Raw genomic sequence first — 26,965 nt, forward strand, 5'->3', positions numbered from 1 at the left:
AACAATAGACAAAATAAGTCAACTAAAATGCAGTCATTAAATATTTACTGAACACACATTAATCAGTTAAACACAGCAGCTTCAAGGCAGCCTCCAAAAACAGGTTGAGTGGCAGGCAATGGCTCATTTTTTCCATAGAAACATAGAAACGTGAAGGCAGAAAAAGACCATATGGCCTTGCTAGTCTGCCCATCTGCCAATTTAGCTTTATAATTCCCATCACAGTCTCAGTATTTCTCCACTGGGAAGCTGTTCTATGTATCCACAATCCTCTCTGTAAAGAAATATTTCTGAAGATTTATCCTAAGTCTACTGCCTTTCCTCATCATCCTATGGCCTCTAGTCCTGTGCATGAAAACCTTCGAAGTATTTAAATGTCCCTGTCATATCGCCCTTATCTCTCCTTTCCTTTAGGGCAGGGGTGGGCAGTTCTGGTCCTCGAGGGCCACAAACCAGTCTGGTTTTCAGGATATCCCTAATGAATATGCATGAGAGAGATTTGCATGCACTCTGCCTCAGTTGTATGCAAATCTATGTCATGCATATTCATTAGGATATCCTAAAACCTTGACAGGTTTGTGGACCTCGAGGACTGGAATTGCCCACCCCTGCTTTAGGGTATACATGTTTAGATCTTTAAGTCTGATCCTACATGCTTTAGAATAAAGACCACTGACCAATGTTACCATTTTAGTAGCCATCTTTTGGCCTGCCTCCAACCAGTTTATATCCTTTTGAAGGGATGGAGTAATATCATCTCCCTTTTTCTGCTAACTATTCCTCTTTCTAAGCAGCCAAGCATCTTTCTGGCTTTTGCTGCCACTTTATCCACCTGTTTGACCACTTTAAGATCATCAGTTACAATTACACCCAGATCTTGCATTTCTTTCATGCTGAGAAGAATTTCACTCCCAATACTTTACCTCTCTCTTGATTTTTGTGCATCCTAAATGCATAACTCTGCATTTTTTAGCATTAAATCCTAACTGACAGACCCTAGACCATTCCTCAAGCTTTGCTAGAACCCTCCTCCTATTTTCCTCACCTTCCTGGCTGTCTACCCTATTGCAGATTTTGATATCATCGGTAAAAAGACAAACTTTTCCTGATACTCCTTCCACAAGGTTACTCACAAAAATGTTGAAAAGAACTCTTCCAAGGATTGACTCCTGAGGCACACTGCTAGTAATGCCTCCCTTCTTGGAGTGAACTCCATTTATCATTTCCCTTTGTTACCTCCCACTCAACCAGTTTCCAGCTCAGTCATTCATTCCAGAGCCCATACTCAGGGCACTCAATTTATTTTTAAGTCACCTACACAGAACCGTGTCAAAGGCTTTAATGAAATCCAAGTACACTACATTTAACGCTCTCCCCTGATCTAACTCTTTGCTCACCCAATCAAAGTTCGTTGCCTTGGGTGCTTTTCTGGTTTGTCGGGCTATGGATTCCACTTCATATGGAGAGGGCCGCACTTACACAGACCACAACAACTGACATTAGGGATGTGAATCGTTTTTGAACGATTAAAATTATCGTCCGATAATTTTAAAATCGTTCTAAACCGTTAGAGTACACAATACAATACAAATGTCCACGATTTATCGTCAGGAGCATTTATATTGTATCGTTAAATAGGGCACGGGAATTATTTGGGGGAGGGTGGGAAAACCGGCACACCAACACAACCTCTAAACCCACCCCGACCTTTTAAAACAAATTCCTTACACTCCCCCACCCTCCCAAACCCCCCCAAAATGTTAAATTACCTGGTGGTCCAGTGGGGGGGGGGGGTCCCCGGCGCGATCTCCCGCTCTCGGGCCATCGGCGCCATTTTGGCTACCACTGATAAAAAGGCGCCGATGGCCCGAAAAAAAACCCACCCCGACCCTTTTCAAATTACCCCTTTGCTTCTCCCACCCTCCCGACCCCCCCAAAAACCTTTTAGATGTACCTGGTGGTCTAGCGGAGGGTCCAGGAGCCATCCCTTCAATCGTGCCGGTGCCGGTGCTGGAGGTTTCAAAATGGCGCCGATCGCCTTTGCCCTTACCTTGTCACAGGGAGCGACCGTGGTTTTTGGGGGGGTCGGGAGGGTGGGAGAAGCAAAGGGGTAATTTGAAAAGGGTCGGGGTGGGGTTTGTTTTTTTTTCGGGCCATCGGCACCTTTTTATCAGTGGTAGTCAAAATGGCGCCGATGGCCCGAGAGCGGGAGATCGCGCCGGGGACCCCCCCCCCCTCCCACTGGACCACCAGGTAATTTAACATTTTTTTGGGGGGGGGGGGGGTCGGTGGGGTTTTGTTTATCTGCTCAGGCCTCACTAAAAATTTAACAATGTGAATTGGAATCGGAACGATTCCAATTCACAATCTCTAACGATCCGATTTTTCCCTCCCACCATCCGAACCTGATCGTTAAGACGATCGGGCACACGATTCACATCTCTAACTGACATAGCCCAAACCCACAAACAACTGCCTTTGATATATAGGAGAGAAGTGACTTCTTTTTTTTAACTTGTGAAAAGCAGTGCCTGTTCTCTTTCAGTTTAATGTTCACCTTGCTGTTCAGTCTCTCAATATTTAATGTTGCTGGCTGTATTCAAGATGGGCCTGATTTTAAAAGGCTTACGCGCATAAGGTACGCGCATAACCCTTCTAAAACTGCCCTGCATAGGCTTCCGGCGTGCACAAAGCCCCGGGACGCACGTAAGTCCTGGGGCTTTCTTGGAGTGGGCGTGTCGGGGGGGGCGTGAAGCGGTCGGCTCGTCATGGGGGGGGCGTGTCGGGGGTGTAACATGGTCGGCGCGTCATATGGGGGCGGTGCCGCGGGCATGGTTTCGGCCCGGGGGCGTTCCGGGGGCGTGGCCGCAGCCTCTGGACCGGAACATGGTGTGCGGCAGCTGGCCCGGCGCGCGCAAAGTTACGTCTGCTTCGAGCAGGCATAACTTGTGCGACAAAGGTAGGGGGGGTTTAGATAGGCCCAGGCGGGTGGGTTAGGTAGGGGAAGGGAGGGGAAGGTGGAGGGAGGCAGAAGGAAAGTTCCCTCCTAGGCCGCTCCGAAATCGGAGCGGCCTAGGAGGGAACGGGCAGCGCGCGCAGGGCTCGGCGCGCGCAAGTTGCTCAAATGTGCACCCCCTTGCACGCGCCGACCCCGGATTTTATAAAATACGTGCGGCTTCGCGCGTATCTTATAAAATCCGGTGTACTTTTGTTCGCGCCTGTTTCGCGAACAAAAGTACGCACGCGCGCTCTTTTTTAAAATGTACCTCGATATGTTTGAGTTGTGTTTCCAGTTTAAGGGAGTGCTACAACCTCCTTTGTACTACTTGGCTTAAACATTAAAAAAAAATGTCATATTTACTTTAAAAGATGATTATTTAATAAATAAATGAACAAAATCAATTATGTGATATCGTTAGAACATATGCATTTTCCACACATGAGACAGCAGGTAAAAATTCAGGGATTTCATGTATTTCTAAGTATGCATCTACAATAACAGCAGATAAAGGGAGAGCAGCAGATATCCGAATCCAGCGCATATCCACAAAGAGATTACACTTAATTCTGGTCTGAATGGGGCTTCAGGTGATAGCATACATTTAATCTGCATTAACTGAGACTTCTCTTTGAAGTAGTTTTGATCCTAGATTAGCTATTCCAGGAGCAACAACTGCTGGATTAAATGGGCATGAATGGCGTCTTGTAGTCCCTTCCAGAACTGTTTGAACATAAATGGAAATTATTCTACATTCCACGGTGTGAAAAGAAACTGTTAATTGGTCTGTGTGTGAAAAAGGTATGCACTATTTCTATAAACTGTAGAAAAGAAGAAAGCATCTCTAAAATGCTGTATGAGATGCAATGAGAAATTTATTTTTGCAGAGTCCTTATTCATGTTAAAATTTTGATGTGGCAAAATGGCCTCATATCCCTGATCTGCCCTGTGGCCAAACTGTAAAAAAAGACAAAAGAAAAACACCAGTAATACAGATTCAGAAAACTAACATGATTCTGCCTATAACTTTTTGAGACAGAGGAGACAATGGCCCTTATTGTTTCAAACTGTACCAGAATCCCTGTTGTTGTTCCTTAAAGCATTCTTATTTGTTTCTCACATTCAAAACCCTTTGTGCAGCACTTGCTTTAATTCTGGTCCAGATAAACTTTCACGTGGCATTGCACTCTTATTTTTAAAAAGTACTTCAACAAACGCCAATGCATGACGAGTCAATATGACTTTCTGCCACTTGCTGACTTTTAATAGATGCTACAATGTGACTTTGGGCCACAGCATAATAAATAGACTGGTGCAATATTTACAGACATGCCTGGAATGCAGTTAGTTGCTATGGACTCTTACAGAAAGTCATTACGGGCCCTGTAGGAGCTGTGACTGTTGTTCATGCATGCCCACAGCTTGTTAAAACTATATGAAAAGTGTCTATTTCTCTTTTATCTTTGTTGCACTTTTTTTTTCAGTTATGCAAAACAAGCTGTTTCTGTTACAAAAGCAAAGTGATGCAATTTGAATAATGTTAAACACATCTTGGACTTTTTTCAGAAAGCAAATTAGTTGTTTTCAAAGCAATAACAACTAGAAAATAAACCCTATTAAATGTGCTGATAAATTAAGACTAATGGGTAGATTTTGAAAGGAGTGCGCGCACTTCCATAAGCATGTGGTTCCCAGCGCGCACACATGGACGCACCGATTTTATAACTTGCGACGTGAGTAGGACTTCCCCAGTTCCCTCACAGGGAACTTCCCTATACCCCATCTAACCTTCCTATGTTTTCCCCTCTCCCCCCGACCCCTCCCCCTACCTATTAGATTTTTAAAAAAAAATGTTTTACCTTACAGCTCCTTTGAAATAGCAGTAGACTAGACTTTGCACCCTGGCCAGCTGCCGGCACACGCGCTTCCCCGGGACAGCGGCTAATGGCGCTGTTCCAGCCTGCCCCCGCCCCTCCCCGCTCAGACCACGCCCCGGCCTGCCCCTTTCTTTGGGTGTGGCACTTCGGCACGTGACTGGGCCCTTTGTGAAATGCACACGGCGCACGCAAGGCCCAGCCATGAACCGAACACTCTCATTCTTACACATGTTCGGCTTTTAAAATTTGGGCGCAAATTCTCAAAACTACTACTAGCCAGAGGATGTAATGTTGGTGTACCTGAGAGCATATCTGCTTCTGACATCTATTGAAACACTCCTCTTAATCCTAATTTGATGCATTATATTTCATAGTTACAAAAAATGCTGAAGGGAAAATACTCCTGGCCAAAACTGAAAGCTTCCTGTTGAAAATGATGGACTAAAACCATGCCTCTCAAAAAGAATTGTCTATAAGATGCTGAATCCTTGACTAGAAGGAAACAGTCTCCAGTGTGGAATCTTTAACATATGGAAACATCATTTGTGTTGCATCTAATGCAAAACCAGTTCCCTGAAAAACTAAAAAGTCGCCACTAGCCTACATAGGCTGTAAAGTGTATTCAGTTCATGAACTCTTCCAAAGACACAAGATTTATTTGCGCAAAAATTGTGAAAACTGTTTAAAAATGACTTTTAATAATTGAAAAAAAAAAAAAACAACCCAGCACCATATTGAAGCAATAGACATTTCATAACATTTCACAGTTTCCATTAAAATGTTTGGTAATTGTTTGCAGCTGTTATAGAGCTGTAGTCTTTACATTCCACAGCTCTGAAGGCAGAAAGGAGTAGGCTTTCTACCCACTTTTTACAAACCTTGGCCTTGGCTGTAAACTGTCATGCAGAAATGAGGGCAAATGAAAAAGAAACCAAGAAAAAAATAGTTAAACAAGATCTCTAAAATGAGAAATAAAAAACCTAACAAGGCCAGGGATTCAAGCATGTCTTTATTTGCAAAGGAGGTGGCTTTTCTGCTGAGTTACTGTTAGGCTCCTTTTGTCCCATGTGAGGGAGTGTATAGCAAACTCCCTCAGTTTACTTTAAAGGACCAGGCACAGCTATCCTGCCCGGCCCTCCTTAAGGGTGAAACCTGCAGGGAATCCTGGGTGAAGGGACCTCAGGACCTAGAAGGCTTAGGAGTAGATTTTCAAAGAAGCGCGCGGGCCTACATATGCGTGCGCTACCCGGCGTGCACACATGGATGACCGATTTTATAACATGCGCACGCAGATGCGCGCATGTTATAAAATCGGGGGTCGGCGCGCACAAGGGGATGCACCTGTTCCCGATTTCAGAGCGGCCTATGAGGGAACTTCCCTTCCCCCTACTCTATCCTTCCCACCCCTTCCCCTAACCTTCCCAGCCCCTAGCCCTATTCTAATCCACCCCCCCCCCGACCTCTATTTATTTTATTTTATTTATTTTATTTAAGGTTTTTATATACCGGCAATCATGAGAACATATCTTGCTGGTTTACATGAAACGGGAGTGCATTAAATACATCAAACTAGAACTCAGGTGACCGAAAGTACAGTTACAATTAACAAGGGTGGCAGAACTTGGTGAAGAGGAAGAAAAAGGAAAGAATAAATGGTTAAACGATATACAAGTCACATTACAAGTTATGTACAAGTTATGTATCTTACCTTTTGCGCCTGCCTCCGGGCAGGCACAAGTTGCATGTGTCGGCAGCCTGCTGGCACGTGATCCTCTGACACAGAAGCAAATGGCCGCTGTGCCGGAGGCCTCTGGCCACACCCCCAGACCGCCCCTTTTTTAAAGCCCCAGGAGTTAGTGTCCCGGGGCTTTAGGCCCGGCACACGAAGAGCTTTGAAAATCCGGCCTTTAGTGTGACCCCAGGGAGATTGGAGAGAGTTCCCATATGCTAAGACTTGCTCTGTCTGAAGTGTGTGAAGACTAACTTCCCTGAAGCTATGGTGAGCAGTAGTACTGCTTGAGACCACTATCAGGGCCAGTGCTAGCTTTGTTGCTGCCCTGTGCAAACAATGACTGTGCTGCCCCCACCCAACGATTCATTCAGTCTCTGTCCCAGGCTGGTCAAATAAAACCCAGCTCCCTCCAGAAATCTATATTTTTAAAAACTGACAACCATCCATGGTCAAGGAAAAGGTATTACATACCCTAGGGAAACCTTACAACCTTGTGCACACACCACCCGCCACACTCCCACACCCTTTGTAGCCACACAAAATGTAATTATGCACTTGTAACAATTGTTACATAAAAAAGAACATTCACAAGTACAGGCTTCTGAGGCAAAATATCACTTACAACATATATATTATATTTACATGCAATGCTGTGGTGCCAACCAGAAAACTCTGCAAAAAAGAAACATGGAACTCCTATAGAATTTATAATGGCACCTCAGAAAGCCATTTATTTACTTATTTATTTATATTTTTATATTCCGCTTTTCGCCATGAATAAACGTAAATACCATTACAATATAGTAAACCTCCCATACCAAAACAATCCTAACTACATATACTCAAACAGTATCAACCTTATCTATGAAAAGGCAACACTGCAAATATTACACCAGGCCCTAGAACACCAATACACCTCCTATTGGGAAAATAGAAGAAACCAGGCTGCTATAGATCTCTACACAGAAACTACATGCCAGCAAAATAGCTCACCTCAGTCACATGTGCAGAATATGGACAGACCCTGACCAAATACAGAATAAAGAGTGCAGAAAGTATAGAAAAGTGCTGAGAACCATTCTTCATAAAACATTAAATAATAAAATTGAAAATATAAAAACATAATAGTAAAATCATATTCATAAAAAGAATAAGTATTTCAAACCAGTTAATGAATAGAATATCCAAAATTTCCCAAACATCAATACAATATATCAAAAAATCCAATAATTAAAAATGTTTTAATATTTACCAAAAAACAAAACATTTCAAAATAGCAAAAACATCAAATTATACCCAATAATTTAAATTAATAAGGACTAAAAAATCTCCTGCTCACCATACCTGGAATCTTTTGATTTCCAGTCACACTGAGATTTTCGTGGATTTGGGGAGATAGGGCCACACAAACTTTATCTTCTCTCTCTCTCTCACACACACACACACACACACACACACACACACACACACACACACACTAACACATTGATTCTCCCCCATGCTCCCTGTCTCATATACATGCCTATATTCTCACACATACTCCCTCTCTCCCTCAGACACACAATGTGTGTGTGCACATGCCTGTGAGAGTCTATTTGTGATACATAGGCTATCACAGGCGCACACACTCATGTACACATATATACAGGCCTCACACCAGACACACACAACAGGCCTCACACAGACACACACACATGTATACAGGCACTCAGACACACACACAAGCACATAGGCTCTCACACGGACACATATAAGCTCTCACCAGCCAACATGCATACAGGCTGATATGCAGCCACACACACACAAGCTTCACACAGACACACACAAGTATACAGGCTGTCACACAACCACACATACAGACAGGTTCACACATAGACATATACACATACATAAACTCTCATATAGACTCAGACACTCACATACAAGCCTCCTATTCTCTTAGGGCCTGGTGGGTTGAGCTCCACCATGGCTCCTTGGGCTCCTCTTCTTTTGGGCTGTGGTGGGATGAACTCCACCACGGCTCCATGGGCTCCTCTTCTCTTCGGACGTTGGTGGGATGAGCTCCACCATGGCCCAGCGGGCTTTCTCTTCTCATCGCCCGATGGGGTGAATTAGCGCTGAAGCAGGAGGGAACTCTGTGCCAGCTCGGTATTAAACTACTGCAGTGGTGCGGTAGTTCAACCCACAAGCAGGGTGAACTTTGCTGTGGCCGGCAGCCTCTCTTCCTCTTCAGCTGCCGATGGGTTGAACTTTGCTGGCAACCTCTCTTCCTCTTCACCCGCCGGCGGGTTTAGCTCTGCTGGTGGCCCTGCAGCCTCTTCTGTTTCCGCTGCCACCCCCGCTCCTGAGTGTGCCGCCCCGTACAAATGCATGGTATGCACAACTGGTCTTGCCAGGCCTGACCGCAAAAGCTGGGCTGCCGCTTGTTGCTGCTATTATAAAAGACTGAGTATTGCCTGCACTTTCCTGAGATTGAGGTGAACTGCTGCACTGTTTGCTTTTTGTTTGCATTTCTTGTCCTGAAGTATCCGAAGTGAAGGCTGGTGGCCATTTTGTTTGTTTAAATTCACTGTAAACAAAGGGCACTGAAGCACATCCAGAATCTACTGGTGGTTTCCTCTGGCCGTACCCAAGCCACTGACCGCTCGAGCTACCACATCCCACTAGTTAAGAACTCTTAAAATCTTGGAAAAAAGCAACACAGGATTCAAGACATAAAGACAGCAGCTTAAGAGTCAAAAGATGTTTTCACTAGGAATGTGTGAGCTGTTCAAAGTTGTACTTAAAACATATCAATTTCAGCCTCATTTCCATTTGATGGAGAGGAGAATAGGTTTCCTTGAGATCTGCTGTGAAAACCTGCTGAATTTGTCTCTCTGGAAGTACAAGGTATATTACCAATCTAAGGAAATGTGGGGCAGATTTTCTACAGATCCTCTGGAGATTTCCCTAGGATCAAAAAAGTTTCCTTTCAGTTAAACAACAAAAATGTTAATTATGGATTCAAATATGCAAGCATAACTGTAATCAGCTTTCACAGCAATCTGCTCTAACGTCTAGGATACCTCCAAGTCAGCCTGATGAGCTCTAGCTTCTATAGAACAATGAACCTTACATCAGATTCAGTGTATGCAAAAAGGGGTAGATTTTAAAACATGCGCATGCTTCCTGGTGCGCAAACGGACGTGCTGATTTTACAACATGCGGGCAACGGTGCGCGGTTATAAAATCTGTGAACCATACGCACATGCACGCCGGATTTTATAATCTGCGCATGCATGTGTGGGCGATGCACGCAGGGGGACCACATTTTGTAAGAGTATGCGCGGTGTCGCAATCGGGCCTCCCCGAGTTCCCTAACCCCCTACCTAACCTTCCCTCCCTTTCCCCTCTCCACCCCAACTCCTAATTCCTAACTGTCTACCCCAAGATTTTCAATTTTTTTTTTACTTACTGCTCCTCGGGAGCAAAAGCAATGTATGTGCGCCGGCCGGCTGCCAGCGCACTTCTCCGGAACAGTGTACAATGCCGCTGTCCTGGCCCACCCTTCCCCACCCCTCCCAGACCCCACCCCAGGCCCGACAATTTGAAAAGGCCCTGCACTTGTTTGCGTACCGGGTTTACGCGCGTGACCGGGCCCCTTTGAAAATTCACCCGGCGCGCGCAAGGCCTGGCCATGGGCGTATACCCCAGGATTTATGTGCGCAGGGCTTTTAAAATCTACCCTAATTTTTTTTTTAAACACATCCGGTCTCTATGAAGATTGATAGATTGGTTCATCCGTGACAACCTTTACATCACTTGTTTGGGACTATATTCTAAGCATCTATTGAACTTTTTGATAATTTTGTAGTCTTTAGACTTTTTATTAGTGATGACTAGTATACATAATTTATTTTATTTTCTCCCCTTTTTTAATTTTTTAGTAGTTTTATGTATGTTGTCCTGTTTGTTTATATGTATGTGTATATGTGTTTCAGTTTCCCATTAGTGTTCTATTATTATTGTTTCTTATAATTATTATTATTATTATTTTGTTAATGGTTTCTGCTTTGGTTCTGTTGGTGTCATCTACTATTATTGCTTTGTTAATGTTTTTCTTAGTGGTTCTATGAATACTTTATAGCCAAGTGGTTTTAGATTTGGAGGGTTGATAAATTGTTATTAAAGGTATTTTTCTGTGTTATGTATTGATGTTCTAATAAATTGTATAAATAAAATGTCGGGGTATAGCTCTGAGATTATACCACAGCAAAAGGGAAAACCAACTCTAAGCCTGAACTGCCAGCCTCTTCTCCTAACGATGCTGTACAGAAATTATATCAGCCTCTGCATGGATTTCCTCTGGCTTCTCCCTGTCTAAGGTTTTGCATCAATTTGGTTGTTAGAGATGTGAATCGGAACCGAAATCGGTTCCGATTCACATCGTGAAATTTTTTTCGTGCGTCCAATCGTTTTTTTTTTTTAATCGTGCTGCTAGATATATGCAGCATTACAAACTAATCAAAGCACACTAATACACTAATAAAAGGCTTCTAATTATATAGATATATAGTTAGCTATGTGTATATATAGTTTAAAATCAAGAAAACTATAGGAAGAACCAGGGTTTAAGATTTAAAAGCAACTTATCACACTGGGGCCCCTGCAAACATAAGCCACACTTAGTATAACAGGTCAAAACAAGGTTTTATTAAGATAACCAATTAACAGAAATATTTGCAATTCTTGTCTTATCATCTACAGATTTTTAACATAAGAAACAGGTCCTCTTCCTTCAGAGGCAACCCAAGAGTTTAAATACTGATGCAGGAACAGATACACCAAATCACAAGTCAAGAACAAGTCCAGGGTTCAAGTTATCCAGTTATCCAATATATAATGCATCATCTTACAGCATAAAGCACACTTACTTTTTATTTCAAGAACCCATGGGTCTTCAGTTTTATCTCAGCATGACCTTCTAGCTCTCCAATTGCTGGGAAAACTCAGGTGTTCCCAAGTACCACTTGGTTTTCATCACACGTCCATTTACTTGAGCTTACATTTTTCCTGGATAGAGGTAGAACACTAGTCTTTCAGCTGAGCAGACTCCCCTGGGTCAAGGTTGGCCAGAGCATTTTTGTCCTTATACAGGCTCAAAAATATGGGTTTTTATGTTGAATTTGAATATGGCCAGAGAGAGCATGACTCATCCACACAGGAAAGCTATTCTGGGCATAATACCACTGTTCTTGGTCTCTTTCCAATTCATGCTTGAATTCTGTTCTAGTACTGGTTTCCATCACCTCTACTAGTACGTTATTCCAGGCATCTGACAAACTCTACTTTGCAGAAGGTGTTTGATAAAGTCCCTCATGAGAGGCTTCTAAGAAAACTAAAAAGACATGGGATAGAAGGTGATGCCCTTTCATGGATTTCAAACTGATTAAAAGACAGGAAAGAGAGTATGATTAAATGGTCAATTTTCTCAGAGGAAAGGGGTAAAATTGGAGTGCCTCAGGGATCTGTACTTGACCCGGTGCTTTTCAATATATTTATAAATGATCTGGAAAGGAATACGACGAGTGAGGTTATCAAATTTGCAGATGATGCAAAATTATTCAGAGTAGTTAAATCACAAGCAGATTGTGATAAATAGCAGGAGGATCTTCCAAGACTGGAAGACTGGGCATCCAAATGGCAGATGAAATTTAATGTGGATAAATGCAAGGTGTTGTATAAAGGAAAAATAACACATGCCATAGTTACACGATGTTAGGTTCCATATTAGGAGCTACCACCCAGGAAAGAGATCTAGACATCATAGTGGATAATACATTGAAATCTTCGGCTCAGTGTGCTGTGGCAATCAAAAAAGCAAACAGAATGTTAGGAATCATTAGGAAAGGAATGGTGAATAAAACAGAAAGTGTCATAATGCCTCTGTATCGCTCCATGATGAGAGCGCGCCTTGAGAACTGTGTACAATTCTGGTCACCATATCTCAAAAAAGATATAGTTGCACTGGAGAAGGTACAGAGAAGGGCAACCAAAATGATAAAGGGGATAGAACAACTCCCCTATGAGGAAAGGCTAAAGAGGTTAGGGCTATTCACCTTGGAGAAGAGACAACTGTGGGGGGATATGATAGAGATCTTTAAAATCATGAGAGGACTAGATGTGACTTGGTTATTTACTCTGCTGGTAGGAGGATGAAATTTTGCTCTAATTATGAGGTTCACTTAGAAACTAAGCCATCCACTGGTTGGCAATAGAATCTCACAGTACCACCACTTTCAGGAGGAATATCCAGACACCTCATCATACTTTTCTCCAGGAATCGTTTTAGACAAACAGGTGCATGAAGATTTCTCTTTTGGACCAAAGCCCTTCCAATGTACTATGTATTGCATCTTTCTGCAGAAAACCCTGGAATCCAGAATCTCTTTTGCTTGAAACTCAAGTTGACTATCCACCAGAACTGGGTGTCCACAGAAAGGATCTGCTCTGACAGATTCAGAAGAGACACATGGAAAGAGAAAGATAATTTAAAAGATTCTGGAAGCTTCTGATTCTCTGTATCAGTGTAAAGCCCTATGAATCTGGGACTAAGTTTATCCCAAGGAAGCTTAGAATGCATATTCTTTGTGGAAAATCAGACTTTATCACCTAACCGATATCTAGCCTCCATTGTCTGGCTGTGAACCTCTTTGCTGGACCACAGTCTTCCATAGATTTGGAAGTGTTGGGCCATGCTATTAGCTATGGAAGCTTCCATAATCGGAGTGGAAATGGCAAGCAGACAGGATGTTGGCCACCGATCGTAACAAAAGAAGATATCCTTGTAGACTAGTTGACATGATTATTTTAGATGAACTCAGCCCTTAGGAGCAGTTTGATCCAGTCATCCTGGTAGTATGACACAAAGCATTAAAGAAACTGTTCAGGGTTTTGGTTGATCATTTCCATCAGCCTGTTGATCTGAAGATGACATTTTGAAGAAAATTGAAAAGTAATTCCTAAATTCATTCAAAAACGCCCTCCAAACCCTGGCAGTAAATTGTGAACCCAATCATACATGATGGAAACCAGAATCCCATGTAGATATATGATCTCTTTGGAAAACACAACCACTAGTTGGGGGCAGATGGAAACTTAACAATAGGACCATAATGTGCCATCCACAAAACCAGTCAACTACTATCAAGATTGCCATACAGGCATCCAAAGTCAGGAGGTCAGTGATGAAATCCATGGAGAGATGAGTCAAATATACAACTGGAACTGGAAGCAGCTGCAACAGACCAGAGAGGCGGCAATGAGGGATTTTGGTCCTGGCACACATGGGCAAGCCAAGACATAGACTGCACAACTTTTATGCATAGATGGCCATGAGAAGAGATTAATTCAATAGTTTTCTTGACCACTACATGACCTGACGACTTGAAGTCATTAACCTATCTCTCTATTCTCAAAAACCAAAAGCTGTCTTCATTTTGCATGTTTCTTCCAGGATACTTTAGTGCAACTGTATATAACTAAGAAAAGAAACACAACAGAAATAATTTGAATTTCTCATATTAGTTTAGCATACTCTCTCTCAGCCACTCTGCCAGCTCTGGGCGCTTAATTCAGTTTTACAGCTAATTTCTCTTATAATAGTTTCAGAGTAGTAAGTTTTCTCCTTCAGTCTCCCTATCACATTTGGTAATATAGTCTCTTATTCAAGTTCACAGTCACATGCTCACACAACAATGTCTTTGATAATTCAGCTCTTCTCAAATTTCCTCACTGTTCTGCTTCAATTTAAAGGAATGCAGTATGAATCCACTTTTACTCTGCTTTCTGTCTTAACACACAGTGAATTCACTTTTCCTGGCTTAATAGATATTAGGATTCAAATTATTCCCACATACTGAAATGTTCTTAGCACTTAGGAATTTTCCTCAGCCCTCTTGTCTTCTTTGTCAGAAAATCTCAAAGCAGTTATCCTCTCTTAAATTTCCTGCGATCCTGTCAATAGCTGGATTCTTCTAGACAGATTTTACGCAGGCTGTTTATGTTACCTCTCATCAACACATATTAAATTAACAAAGGAAACATTCTTCTTCTAATTTAGTGTAGAGATTGTACTCACACTGTAACTTCAGATATTTCCTTCAGCAGTTCCTCTGATACAGTGCTGGTTCCCTCTTCAAAAGCTAGCTCTGTTTATCTCTCTTCCCTCCAGACTGACTCCTTTCCTGTGAGCCATCTAATAGCTTCTGCTTTTTCCATGAAACAGGATCTGATTCATCCCCAGATGTTTGTTTTTGCTTTCTGCTCTGGGTACTCCTTTCTTTTACTATCTCAATCCCATCCCCAGTACTCCAGAGGGGCACCATTGTGTTTGACTCTCCATTTCTTCTCAGGACCCATTTTCTGTCACACGAGCTCCCTCTTAGGTAACTCAGACTGCTTCTATTCATAACAGCAGCAAGAGCTGCTACAGTGAGAGAGGGGAGGGGATGTAAGTAATTAGTAGCCCTAGGCTCAGGGGCAGTTCTGTCCATAAGAAGATAAGAAGTTAAGAACATAAGAAATTGCCATGCTGGGTCAGAGCAAGGGGTCCATCAAGCCCAGCAATCCTGTTTCCAACAGAAGCAAACCAGGCCACAAGAACCTGGCAATTACCCAAAACACTAGAAGATCCCAGGCTACTGATGCAATTAATAGGCAGTGGCTATTCCCTAAGTACACTTGTTTAATAGCCGTTAATGGACTTCTCCTCCAAGAACTTATCCAAACCTTTTTTGAACCCAGCTACACTAACTGCACTAACAACATCCTCTGGCAACAAATTCCAGAGCTTTATTGTGCGTTGAGTGAAAAAGAAGTTTCTCCTATTAGTCTTAAATGTGCTACTTGCTAACTTCATGGAATGCCTCCTAGTCCTTCTATTATTCAAAAGTGTAAATAACCGAGTCACATCTACTCATTCAAGACCGCTCATGATCTAAAGACCTCTATCATATCCCCCCTCAGCCGTCTCTTCTCCAAGCTGAACAGCCCTAACCTCTTCAGCCTTTCCTCATAGGGGAGCTGTTCCATCCGCTTTATCATTTTGGTTGCCCTTCTCTGTACCTTCTCCATCGCAACTATGTCTTTTTTGAGATGCGGTGACCAGAATTGTACACAGTATTCAAGGTGCGGTCTCACCATGGAGCGATATAGAGGCAGGGTGAGGCGGTGGCCTCAGGCAGCAGAATTTTGAAGCGGTAAAAGGTAACCCTGCAAAACACCTCTGATGCAGCCGATGCCTCACCCTGCCTCCAGAGTCAAACATCGGATCAGGCAGGGATAAACCAAACCCCTGCCGATCCCTAACCCCGGACAGCAGGAGTCGCGTTTATCCCAATGTCATCTCCTCTTGCCGTGGGGCAAGTTGCTTCTCAGATTTCCCGGCCGGGGTCGGGGTCATCTATCTAGGCGATCTCTTTTCCTGCAGTTTGCTGAAGTGCAGAAGATGCCGCTTTCCATTTTTCTAAAGCAGATTCCAGTATGTCCTTGAGGGATCTTGGGGCAGGAGGTGATGCAGAAGTCCTGCAGTTTCCAGCTGAGCTCTCACAGTGCAGTGGACATGGCAAACTTCCTTCCTAGGTCTGGGGCAAAATTTTGAAAGGGTAGTGCCACTGTGTTGCTACTGAGTGGATTGGGCATGAGTGTGTGTGGGTGATTGCCTGGATGTGTGAGCGGGTGGCTGACTGCCTGCCTGGGTAGATTGGTGGCTGCTTGTGTGTGTTTTGGAAGGGGGTGAGAGCCTGTGTGTGTATATGAAAGTGTGGGTGGGTGATGGGGCATGTGTGTGTGTATGAGAGGGTGGTGAGGGGGTGTATATGTGTATATATGAGAAGGTTTTATATGTGTGTATGTATGAGAGAGAGTACCTGCTCATGTGTGTGTGTGTATGAGATAGGGATGTGCAGAAGGAAAAAATTTGTTTCGATTCATATTTGTTTCGCCGGGACCCAAATGCATTGCATTCGTTTCATGGGGGAAAAACCAATTCGTTTGATTTGTTTTCCGTTTTCCCATTGAAGTCAATGGGGGAAGTATTTGCAGCCTATTTTTGGCTGCAGAATTGGGGTTTTCTTTTCAATTCTGATGAAACTTCTGGGGAGCAATCATCAGAACAAGAAAAGAGCGCCAAGGTACTTAGTGGCAAAGTGGCACCAAAGTGGCATGAATAGCCTAAGGCACTGTAAAGGGGTACCAGGAGTGGATAGAGTGCTTTAACAGAGGTGCAAAGCAGCAGCAAGAGCATCAAAAACACAGCACAGCTTCAAAAGAGAGCACCAATAACAGTTGCATGAACCCTCGAAGGCAGCACGACAGGCAAAGTGGCAAGCGAGTGGCATCAACATCCCAAAGCACCATGAAGGGGGAACATAACAAGCAGAATGGGTATAAGAAAAAAACACAAGGCGCAGAAAGATTAGCATCCACACACTTAGGAACCATGATAGTGGCAAGAACACCACAAGGAGTAGAATCGTCTGGTGTATGGCAGAAAGGCAGAGTGGCAGAAAGTTGATAGGTGCAAGACAGGATGGCAGAGCAGAGGTAGTCTGGTCCCTGTGGTTTTGATAGGGGCTAGACAGGCTGGCAGAGCTGAGGTAGTCAAGTCGCTGTGGTTTTGATAGGGGAAAGACAAGGAGGCAGGACAAGACGAGGCTCAGCATGTGGCGCAACTGTCAACCGGGGCATACTGTCCACCCGACCCATCTTGAAACAAGGACCAAGGAGTCTAACACGCGTGCTAGGACCTGAAACATGATGAACTATGCCTGGGTGGGGTATAGCGTTGCTGCTGTGCACAGGGCTGGTGCAAGGGTATTAGGCACCCTAGGCAAACCTTACAGCCTGCCGCCCTACCCCCACCTCCCCATACACAATTTTAAATTCTGCATTTAACACATATTTTATATGAAAAGTGACATTTTGAGGTAAAATTAATATATACGTTATTGTGATAATTTCATGCACTGTTGTGATGCCAACAAGAAAACTTTGCATCTTGGAATTCATATGGCATCATACCTATTGTGATATATTTCGGCATGGTCCTCCCGTATCAACACAGTACTATCTGCCAACACTGAAAGAATAGCAACCCTACCTATGAAAAAGTATACCACAAATATTCACCAGAATCTAAAATATCAATACACTTTCTATCAGGAAAACAGAACAGGCCAAGCTAAAGCTACTACAGATCCCTACAGAGAAACCACATATTAAAAGAATGCTTCATCTCAGTCTTTGCATGCAGAACACAAACCCTCACCAAATACAGAATAAAGCCACATAAAATATAATTAGAAATGTGCAGACAACAACTGAACTGTAAAACGCATCACGCCAGACTCTATACAGTGCAACAATGGAAAAACAAAAATTTCACCATTCCTCATGAAACAATCAATAAAATCAAGATATTTAAATCATTAATCATAATAGTAAAATCATACTAATAAAAAATTTCAAAACAGCTGATGAACAGAATATCCAATAATTAAAGAATGCAAATTTTGAAAGCACCAAACACCAATAAAATATCTCAAACAGCAGACACATCACATACTACCCAATAATTAAAATGGTAGTCAATCAAGAAAAATGAACTTTAAAAGCCACCTTTACTTACCCTCTCCAGCAGTTCTCCTACTCCTTTCCCTTGAAGGCCACACCAGAAGCAGTAGTGGCTGCTGAAGCTGTCCTCACTGTCCTCTTCCTTAGGGACCACAACTAATCTCTTCTGTCTCTCTCTCACACACACACACACCACACACACACACAGTCACACCCTCAGGACCAGTTTCTGTCATCTCGCGCACCAATCATCTCCCCAACCAGTTTCTCTCTCTCTCTCTCTCAAACACACACACACACACACACACCAATCATCTCCATGATCAGTCTTTCTCACACATACAGACATCACCTCTCTGGCCAGTCTCTCTCAATCACACAATGCTCTCGTTCTCTCTTACTTACACACAGGCTTTCAATCACACACATGCTCCCTCTATTTCACTTACACACAAGCCTCTCAATCACACACATGTTCTATCTCACTTACAAACAGGCTCAATCACACACATGCCCTCTCTCAAACCACAAGCCAGCCAAAAACATGCTCCATCTCTCTCTCACACACACATATTGACACACACAAGCACCCTCCCTATCTCACATACATGAAGCACCTTCCCTGTCTCACACACAGAAGCACCATTCCTTTCTCACATACACACCACAGACACACACACACAGAAGCACCATTCCTTTCACACATACACATACACAGAAGCACCCTTCCGATCTCAAATACATATACACACAAAGGCCCCCAACTGAACAGCTTGTCTCTGTCAGCGGCTGGCTGTGCTGGTCTACATTTCTTCGGCGGCAGCTGGCAGCGGCCATCTTCTTTTCTTCGGCCTGGTCTCAGATGGCAGGCTGGCTGCGCCGATCTTGTTTTCTTCTGCCCCACCAGCCTGCTCTCTGTTGGCGGCTGGCTGCGCCGATCTTGTTTTCTTCTGCCCCACCAGCCTGCTCTCTGTTAGTGGCTGACTACGCCGGTCATTTCTCCAGCAGCGGCTGGCAGCAGCCATCTTCATTTCTCTGGCGGCGGCAACTAGCAGCGGCCATCTTCTTTTCTTCAGCCCCGCCAGCCTGGTCTCTTCATTTCTTCGACCCGGTGCTCTCAATGGCCCGGAGCAGAGGAGGCCACATAATCCGCTAGTCCGGCCCACCGGGTGAAGCCCAATCCCCTGATAGGCGATTCCGCCCCTACTCTCACATGGCCTTCTATTTCAAACGGTGCGAACCAAAAGAATAAAACTAATGACATGTTGCATTCATGGGGGTTCGCCATGCGTTTCACGGACCCACGAATACAACAAATAGGGTCCTATTAGTATGAGAGTACCTGTATATATGTGTGTGATAGAGGTTAAAGTTTGTGCACCCTCCTCCAATCTACGACAATGTCAGGAGGACTGTAAATCTAAAGTTCCCAGTTATGGAGAGTGGGAGATTTTTTTTTATCCTTGTTTGGTTTAATTATTGGATGTGATATATCTTCTGTTTTGAAATATTTTATGTGTTTAGTAATTATTGGATGTGATATATCTTCTGTTTTGAAATATTTTATGTGTTTAGTAATATTTTAAACATTTTTATACGTGTTTTTAATTGGCTGAATTTATCAGCAGATTTGACCTTCTTTTATTGGTATATTTAATGCTTTATATTTTTTTATTAGTTTGCATTGCTTACAGAGTTTGGCTTCTTGTGATTTCCAGTTCAGTTTTTGTCTGCACGTTTCAATTTATGATCTCTTTTTTCTGTATTTGGTGAGAGTCTATCTGTGTTCTGCTTGTGTGATTGAGGCTTTAGTTATTCTGCTAGCATGTACTTTCTGTGTAGGGATTACAACAACCTGGCTTTAATTTGTTTTCCTAATAGAAGGTATATTGGTGTTTAGGACCTGATATAATATTTGCCGTATGGATTATTTCATAGGTTGAGTGCTGGCAATTATGATAGCCATACTATACTGGAATTGTAGTTCAGTTTATTCCTGGCTTTCTGTGGCCCAAGTCCGCACCCAGTGCACCTTTACCATAGGCCTAATACCACATGGGATCCAGTAAACCACCTTCATTACTATGAGAAAGGTAGTTTATTAAGTCTATTAAACAATTATTACTGAAAGTGTGTTTTTTTTGCAGTGTATGCCTATAAAATTTAGGGTAGATTTTAAAAAGCCCTTCTGTGTAGGTGGGGTTACGCATGCCGGGCCTTTTTTAGAAAGCCCCGGCGACATACGTAAAGACCCAGGATGTGCGTAGGTCCGAGGGCTTCGAAAAAGGGGCGGGGGGGGGGCGGGGCAGGGGTCAGGGGCTCCCAGCATAGTGGCCATTTGCTGCTGTGCTGGGGGATCATGTGCCAGTAGGCACAGGCACAACAGGTAAAATAAAGGTCAGGGAGGGGTCTAGGTGAGGGCTAGGTAGCAGGAGGGTTAGGGGAAGGGGAAGGGAGATTAGGTTAGGGGGTTGGGAAGTTCCCTTCCATGCCACTCCAATTTCAGAGCAGCTTGGGAGGAAATGGGGGAAGGCCGTGGGTGTCGACACGCGCAAGTTGCACAATTGTGCACCCGCTTGCGTGCGCCGACCCCAATTTTATAACATGTGCACCTGGCGCATGCATGTTATAAAATTGCGAGTCCATGTGCCTGCGCAACTTTATAAAATCTACCCATATATATGTTGCTATGATATTTTTACTTCAGAAGATTGTATTTTGAATGTCTATTTTCTATATGCAATCTGCTTTTTTAGGTTGGGGAATGTTACAGAGCGTTAGGAGAGCGGTCCAGCTTACTAGGAGATGTGTGTTCTTGGACCACGGTTCGACCCCAGAGGAACTCTAAAGAGGTGCCGCAGGCAGGCGAGGCATGCCTGAGCATGGGCTGGACAGGAGCGAGGCTGAACTGAAGACAGATGACTGGAGATACTGACCCTCCCCCGGACCTGCACACTTTGGAAGACCAGCATCGCAATGGTGGTCTTATGAACAGTCCTCCAACTGTTCCAAGCCCTTTCGGACCTGCCGCAGGGTATGGCAAGAAGCAGCAGGCCAGATGGAAGCCAGGGCAGCGAAGACCGGAACATGGAGATTCAGATGAGACTCAGGAACGAGGTACAAGGCATTCAGAAGACTCAAGCAAGTACTGGTTTGAGACTGCAATACAGTGCGCCCTACACAGTCCACCCGTGGGACTGGTCATGGTCCACGCTGGACTCGGAGAGTCTCTAGACAAGAAGTGGAGCAATGAACAGAGCATGTCTCAGAAGCTGTAGAGGCCTGCACCGAGGTGCGCCCTACTCAGCCGCCAGTGGCTGGTCGCGGACCATGCTGGGATGGTACAGGTTCTGGCAGAGTCTTTGGCACGGACGGAGCAAGCACAAGGGACTCCGTAGACCAGGGATAAAGACAGAAGCGGAAGTCTCCCGGAGGCTTATGCTGCAGAGGTGAGGAAGGCAAGGCACCATGAAGCGCCCTACACAAGCCCGCCTGTGGGACTGGTCGCGGACCACAACATGGCATGCCAGGAAGAGTAGCACGAGGAACCAGGGGTTCAGGACAACTGGACAGGATCATGGACATCAGGAACGGAGAACAAACATCTGGACTGGAACACAGAATAGGGATCAGGAGACAGATCTCAGGAGTGGATCATGAACATCAGGCGGAGATCTGGACTGGAACGTGGACATCAGGACAAGACAAGGAGCTCCAACGAAGAACAGGAAACACAGGACCTTGAAGAAGAGCTGGAACAAGGATGACTCCTGAGCGAAGGACAGAGCAGGATCCAACTCCTTGTGAAGGCCAAGCTGGAATGGATGCTGAGCCCTTTCTGTAGGGCTGACGAGGACAATGCCCAGGGAGGGGTCAGCAGGGGGGCCACACCTGGCTGGCCCTTGAAGAACAGGAGAGAGGACATGCCTGCGCCATAGGAAGCTGGAGGCGAAGAGAGCAGGGACGTTGGTGGCGTCCCTGCCACGTAGAAGCCACTGAAGCAAGGCAGGAGCTGCTCCAGCCATGAAGAAAGAAGAGAGGACTTCAGGCTGGTGGCGTCCACAGCCACGGAGGGCTCAGAGAAGCAAGACAGGCTGCAGGAAGCTGCAGGCACCAGCAGGGATGGGCCTCCTGCCGGGCAAGGACCCGAGCAGCAGGAGGCACAGGCAGGGACGACTTCCCTGCCGGCTGAAGACCCCGGCATGGCAAGGACGGCTTCCTTGCCTCTGGAGAACCCCAGGAGAGGCTTTAGCGTGTCAGGAAGGCAGGAGCGGCAGCGGAGGAGCCGCTGCATGTGGAAGCCACCGACGGCCCGACCCTGCCACGCAGGATCCGTGGCAGCCGGAGAGGAGCCCAGTGATAGCAGCACGCTTGCCGTGAAGGAGACAGCATCAGAGGCCCGACTGGCCGCGTGAGGTAAGAGAGCCTGCCCGTGTTCCCGTGGGCAGGATCGCCCACAGGGGAAATTAATAAATTTTAAAATGGAAATGTATGCATAAGTTTGTTTTGGTTTTTTTAATTTATATTTTATGCATTTTCACAATTTTTAACAGCATTAACATGCTAGGGAAAACAGGATAAATGGTATTTCAATTAAGAAAACAAAATCAAGAACGACAGGAAATTATTTATCCATTATCCTTAAATACAGGAAATCAGAAGATCAAGATTCAACACATTGGGCCAAAAATGTTTTCCATCTTAATTGTGTTGCCCTTGAAATATCTGGGTAAACCCAAATTTTCTGGCCTAAATATAGAATATCTCGACTATGTAGAAATAATCTAAGAATTGTATCTCAATCTGATTCAAACACAAAATTAACTAAACATTCCACGACTCTCTGCTTGATTGTCCCCCAAAGACTCTAATATTTCAGTCAAGTTTATTGTTAAAACTTGAGGTTGCAGCAGAACTTTTCCATTTTTCTCAGGGTTCACATAATAAATCCTTGAAAAAGGTGGAAATGCTTCTGATGGTAAATGTAATACTTCTTGCATATAATCTTTTAAATTGGTCTCTAGGAGAGATCAATTTAACTCTTGAGAAGTTTATAAATCTCAAATTTAAATATCTTACGGAGTTTTCCAGATTTTCCACTCTTTTAGATGTTGAGAGTTCACCTTGAATTAGACCATTTTGTATTAATTGCATTTGAGTAACTTTTGAGTCTAGATTTTCAATCTTCAAAGATTGTGTTGTAACAACAGGCTCCAAGGAATAAACATGACCCTGAGTCTCTTTCAAGATGCCAGGAAGTGCAGTTATAGAGCACTCCAAGGAAGTTAATGCACACCAAACTGTATCCAAGTTTATCACCGGAGGTTTCACCTGTAATATCTGAACCAAAGAGCCTTCCCCAGAAGGAAAATGTTTACTCACAGTCTGCGCGGGTTTCCACACCAATTCTCCTGACAGGAGTAGAAGTTAAGGACAAGATAATTCAATTTCCCTCCTCCAACCCTGCCTGCTTCTGAAGGATTTTCCATTGGCTTAACTAAGATTAACTCACTTTTTTCACCCCGCTCAACGTTTGTTGCCATATCCTCCTCATGAGCAGCTTGCTCCTGTGAGCGCTATCCATTCAAGCAGCATGTCCGGTCATGTCGGAGCATGCTGGGGGGGGGGGGGTGGAGGGGGGTAGCAGGAGCTCCAGGGCCTTAAGGATATCTCGACCCGTAATGCCAGTTTGCACTCTATTATCGGCATTCCCAGCGGACCGCTCACCTGGAGAAACTGTATCCAATGCGGTGCAAAAGCCCTCAATGCATGTCTGGATCAAAGTAAGTTGGGGAGAAGCCGAGGCTGCCTCTCTCACTCTTCCTTTTTCACTTGGTAGGGCATCTTCTCAAGCACATTCAATAACTGCGACAGCAAAGCAGGAGCTCTCAACACTGCGTCCACCCCCTCTCATGCATAAGTTTTAATTCTGTGGGGAGGGGAGGAAAAGGGGAATAAAAGGCTGTAAGGTTTCTCTAGGGCATCTAATTCTCTGTATAAGTCCCTAAGAGAGAGTGGGTCACACGTTCAGACTCCCCACCATTCCTCACCAACCTCTCACACCCCCAGGGGGCATCTCCTGGAGAAGGGTGGGATGCAGGCAATAGGGAATGAAGGAGTCCTACTTCTAGACCCAGGGGGTGGGGCTGCCAAAGGCCATCCCACCCAATTAAAACATTTCTCCTTTGCCCCCTAGTGCAGACGCCAAAGACTGAGAACAAAAAAAATAACAGGCCCAAAAAACTGAGTGTTTAGAGCAGTGGGCTGTAAACATGGGAAGCCAGGGTTCAAATCCTATTGCCATTCCTTGTGACCTTGAGCAAGTCACTTCACCCTCCATTGCCCTCCCCTGCCCTGGCTATCAGTGATTTAATCTACACCAGACCAGGTGGGGGGGGGAGTGCCATTTCATCCTTCACCTCAGGCAGCAGATTGCCTTGATCCGCCCCGCCCAGGCTGCATTACCACACAGAGAGAACTATTAAGAAGAATGTTGTACTCAATGGACTCCTTCTTTCAACCTAAACTGACTCTGCAACTAAAAAAAGGCAATATATTTAATATATTTTAGAGTAAAAATAATCAGGTCTACCAGTAACAGTAGTGATAAAAAAAAAGTCAAGATGTCTCCAATAAACTGTTCCTCAATTCACTTACTAGCATCTAATAAATTAGATGAGAAAAAAGTGGGGGTAGCAGCTGAATGTTGGTGAGGGATGAGATAAACCTAAAAATGGTGATAGAAAAGGAGACAAATGGTAAAAATATTTGGAAGTTTTCCATCAGTTTCCTATGGCATTAACATGGTAACATCCCTCTAATCTAGGGAAAATGACACCCAAAATGGCAATAGAGATACATAATCAAAAGTAATTTTCAAATAAGAATACAATCCAGTTTAGATTCTCCTTATTTAAAATTAACAGACTGAGGACAGTCTCGATGGAGGACTATAATGGAAATGTTAGCAAATATATTTCTTCTGTGTCCAATCAACACAAATTCCAACTAGGATTTTAGTGCCTGCCTAAATGGAATCTTAATAAGCCCCCTGATCCAGAATAAAAGTTAAAAAAGATCAACCAACTGTAGATTAAAAAATAGATGCTAAAATGTCTGATTGTTTTTCTAGCTGTGATCCCTTAGAAATTAATTGTTTCCCAAAACAAATTGCAGTTCAATTATTTTTAATTACTATAGAGAAAGAAAAAGATGCTGGCAGTTCTTATATCAGTTGGGTTTTTTTTCAGTAATTATTAAACCAATAATATTATGATCAAGGTCATTTCCCATAGGAGCATAAATCAAACACCCATGTTTCTGCTATGAGCTTTTTCTCACTGTTACAGCTTTCACCTCTAACAAAATATTTTACAAATAAATGAGATGAGATTTTGGGGTCATTGTCAGGAGAGAGGGTAACTACAGCTTTACCCCTCAATATATTTTGTTTTTATTTCCCTTCTCTTACCTCTGCCTGAGCCTGGCATCATCTTACTGCCAAAGTTGAGTCTCTTTATTCCTTAATTGCCTTCTCTAATGTCTCCAGTATCTTCTCTGATTTCCTCAGAGCTTCCTTATTTAAACTGAGCTACATTTACATTTTGAACCAAATTATCAGAAACTCCATGTCTCTTTCAGTAAGACCTTCAGAGTTGTTAAAGCCATTATCTTCACACCTTCTAAAATTGCCCCTATGCACATCTCTTAACTTCAGCTTGGCATTGAATCCCAAGATCTTGCTGTTCAGTTAAGTCTGAAATTAAATTTTAAGTTAGCCATAGTATAAACTGCTTTTATTGCTGACATTTATAGTTTCTGCATCCTCTGTCTTTGCATGGTTTGAAATCCATCCTCAGATTTTTCCAGTTATTTAGAATGTTAAGAATCTTAAGAATCCTTTCTAGTCTTTATTTAATTTACTGTGGGCCTCATTTTCTAAAGTATCACAGGCCTGCGATACTTTAGGGAATGAGGGGCGGGGGGCCGAAACGGGGGGCGGGCCTGCGCTAGCCAGCAGCGATCGCTGCCGGTTTCGCACCCAATAGCGCCACCATAGAAGGTGTAGCTATTGGGCGCAAACTCGAATGCAAAAAGGGCCTTACCTTTTCGTCGTCCACAGCGTCTTCGCAGAGTCGGCACCGGTGACGCCCCGACTCCTCCTCTTCCGGGGCCGACTCCGCCCCCATTTTGGTATCGCGTGCGATCCGGATGGAAAATGAGGCCCTGTGTTAAAGGAATAAAAGACCTGGTATCTTTAAAGAGTTGTTTATTCCTTCCCTCCCAGCTGCCCCATCCCCACTCATTTTCCAAAAAACTCACAACTTGTAGATTATTCACTATTAGCAGAATGTCTTTTATTCACTGTTTCATCTGTGTGCTTATGTCCTAAGTTCTACCATTTGGAGAATTAAGGATTGTCCAATTTGTCTGTCATGAAAAGGAATTAATGCACATGACACAGAAATTGTTTTCAAATAACCTCTTCTTCCTTGCAGTATCCAGAATATATCTCCCAACTCTCACAGAGGATTCAAAAACTTAGGAATAAATAGTTTACATGGGGGATCTGGTAGGACAAGACTTGTGACTCTGAGTCACCCAATTTCCCAACTTTGAAGCATCCTGTGTATACGCACCCACTCCCAAAGAGAAGCACATCTAGGATTCAGAAAATCAGGAATAATTGGCTAATAGTAGGCTCTGGCAGAATAAGGCCTGTGATGATGAGACACCTACTCTCCC

Source organism: Rhinatrema bivittatum, chromosome 1 (genome assembly GCF_901001135.1).
Source record: "Rhinatrema bivittatum chromosome 1, aRhiBiv1.1, whole genome shotgun sequence".
In the NCBI taxonomy this organism is placed as follows: domain Eukaryota; kingdom Metazoa; phylum Chordata; class Amphibia; order Gymnophiona; family Rhinatrematidae; genus Rhinatrema; species Rhinatrema bivittatum.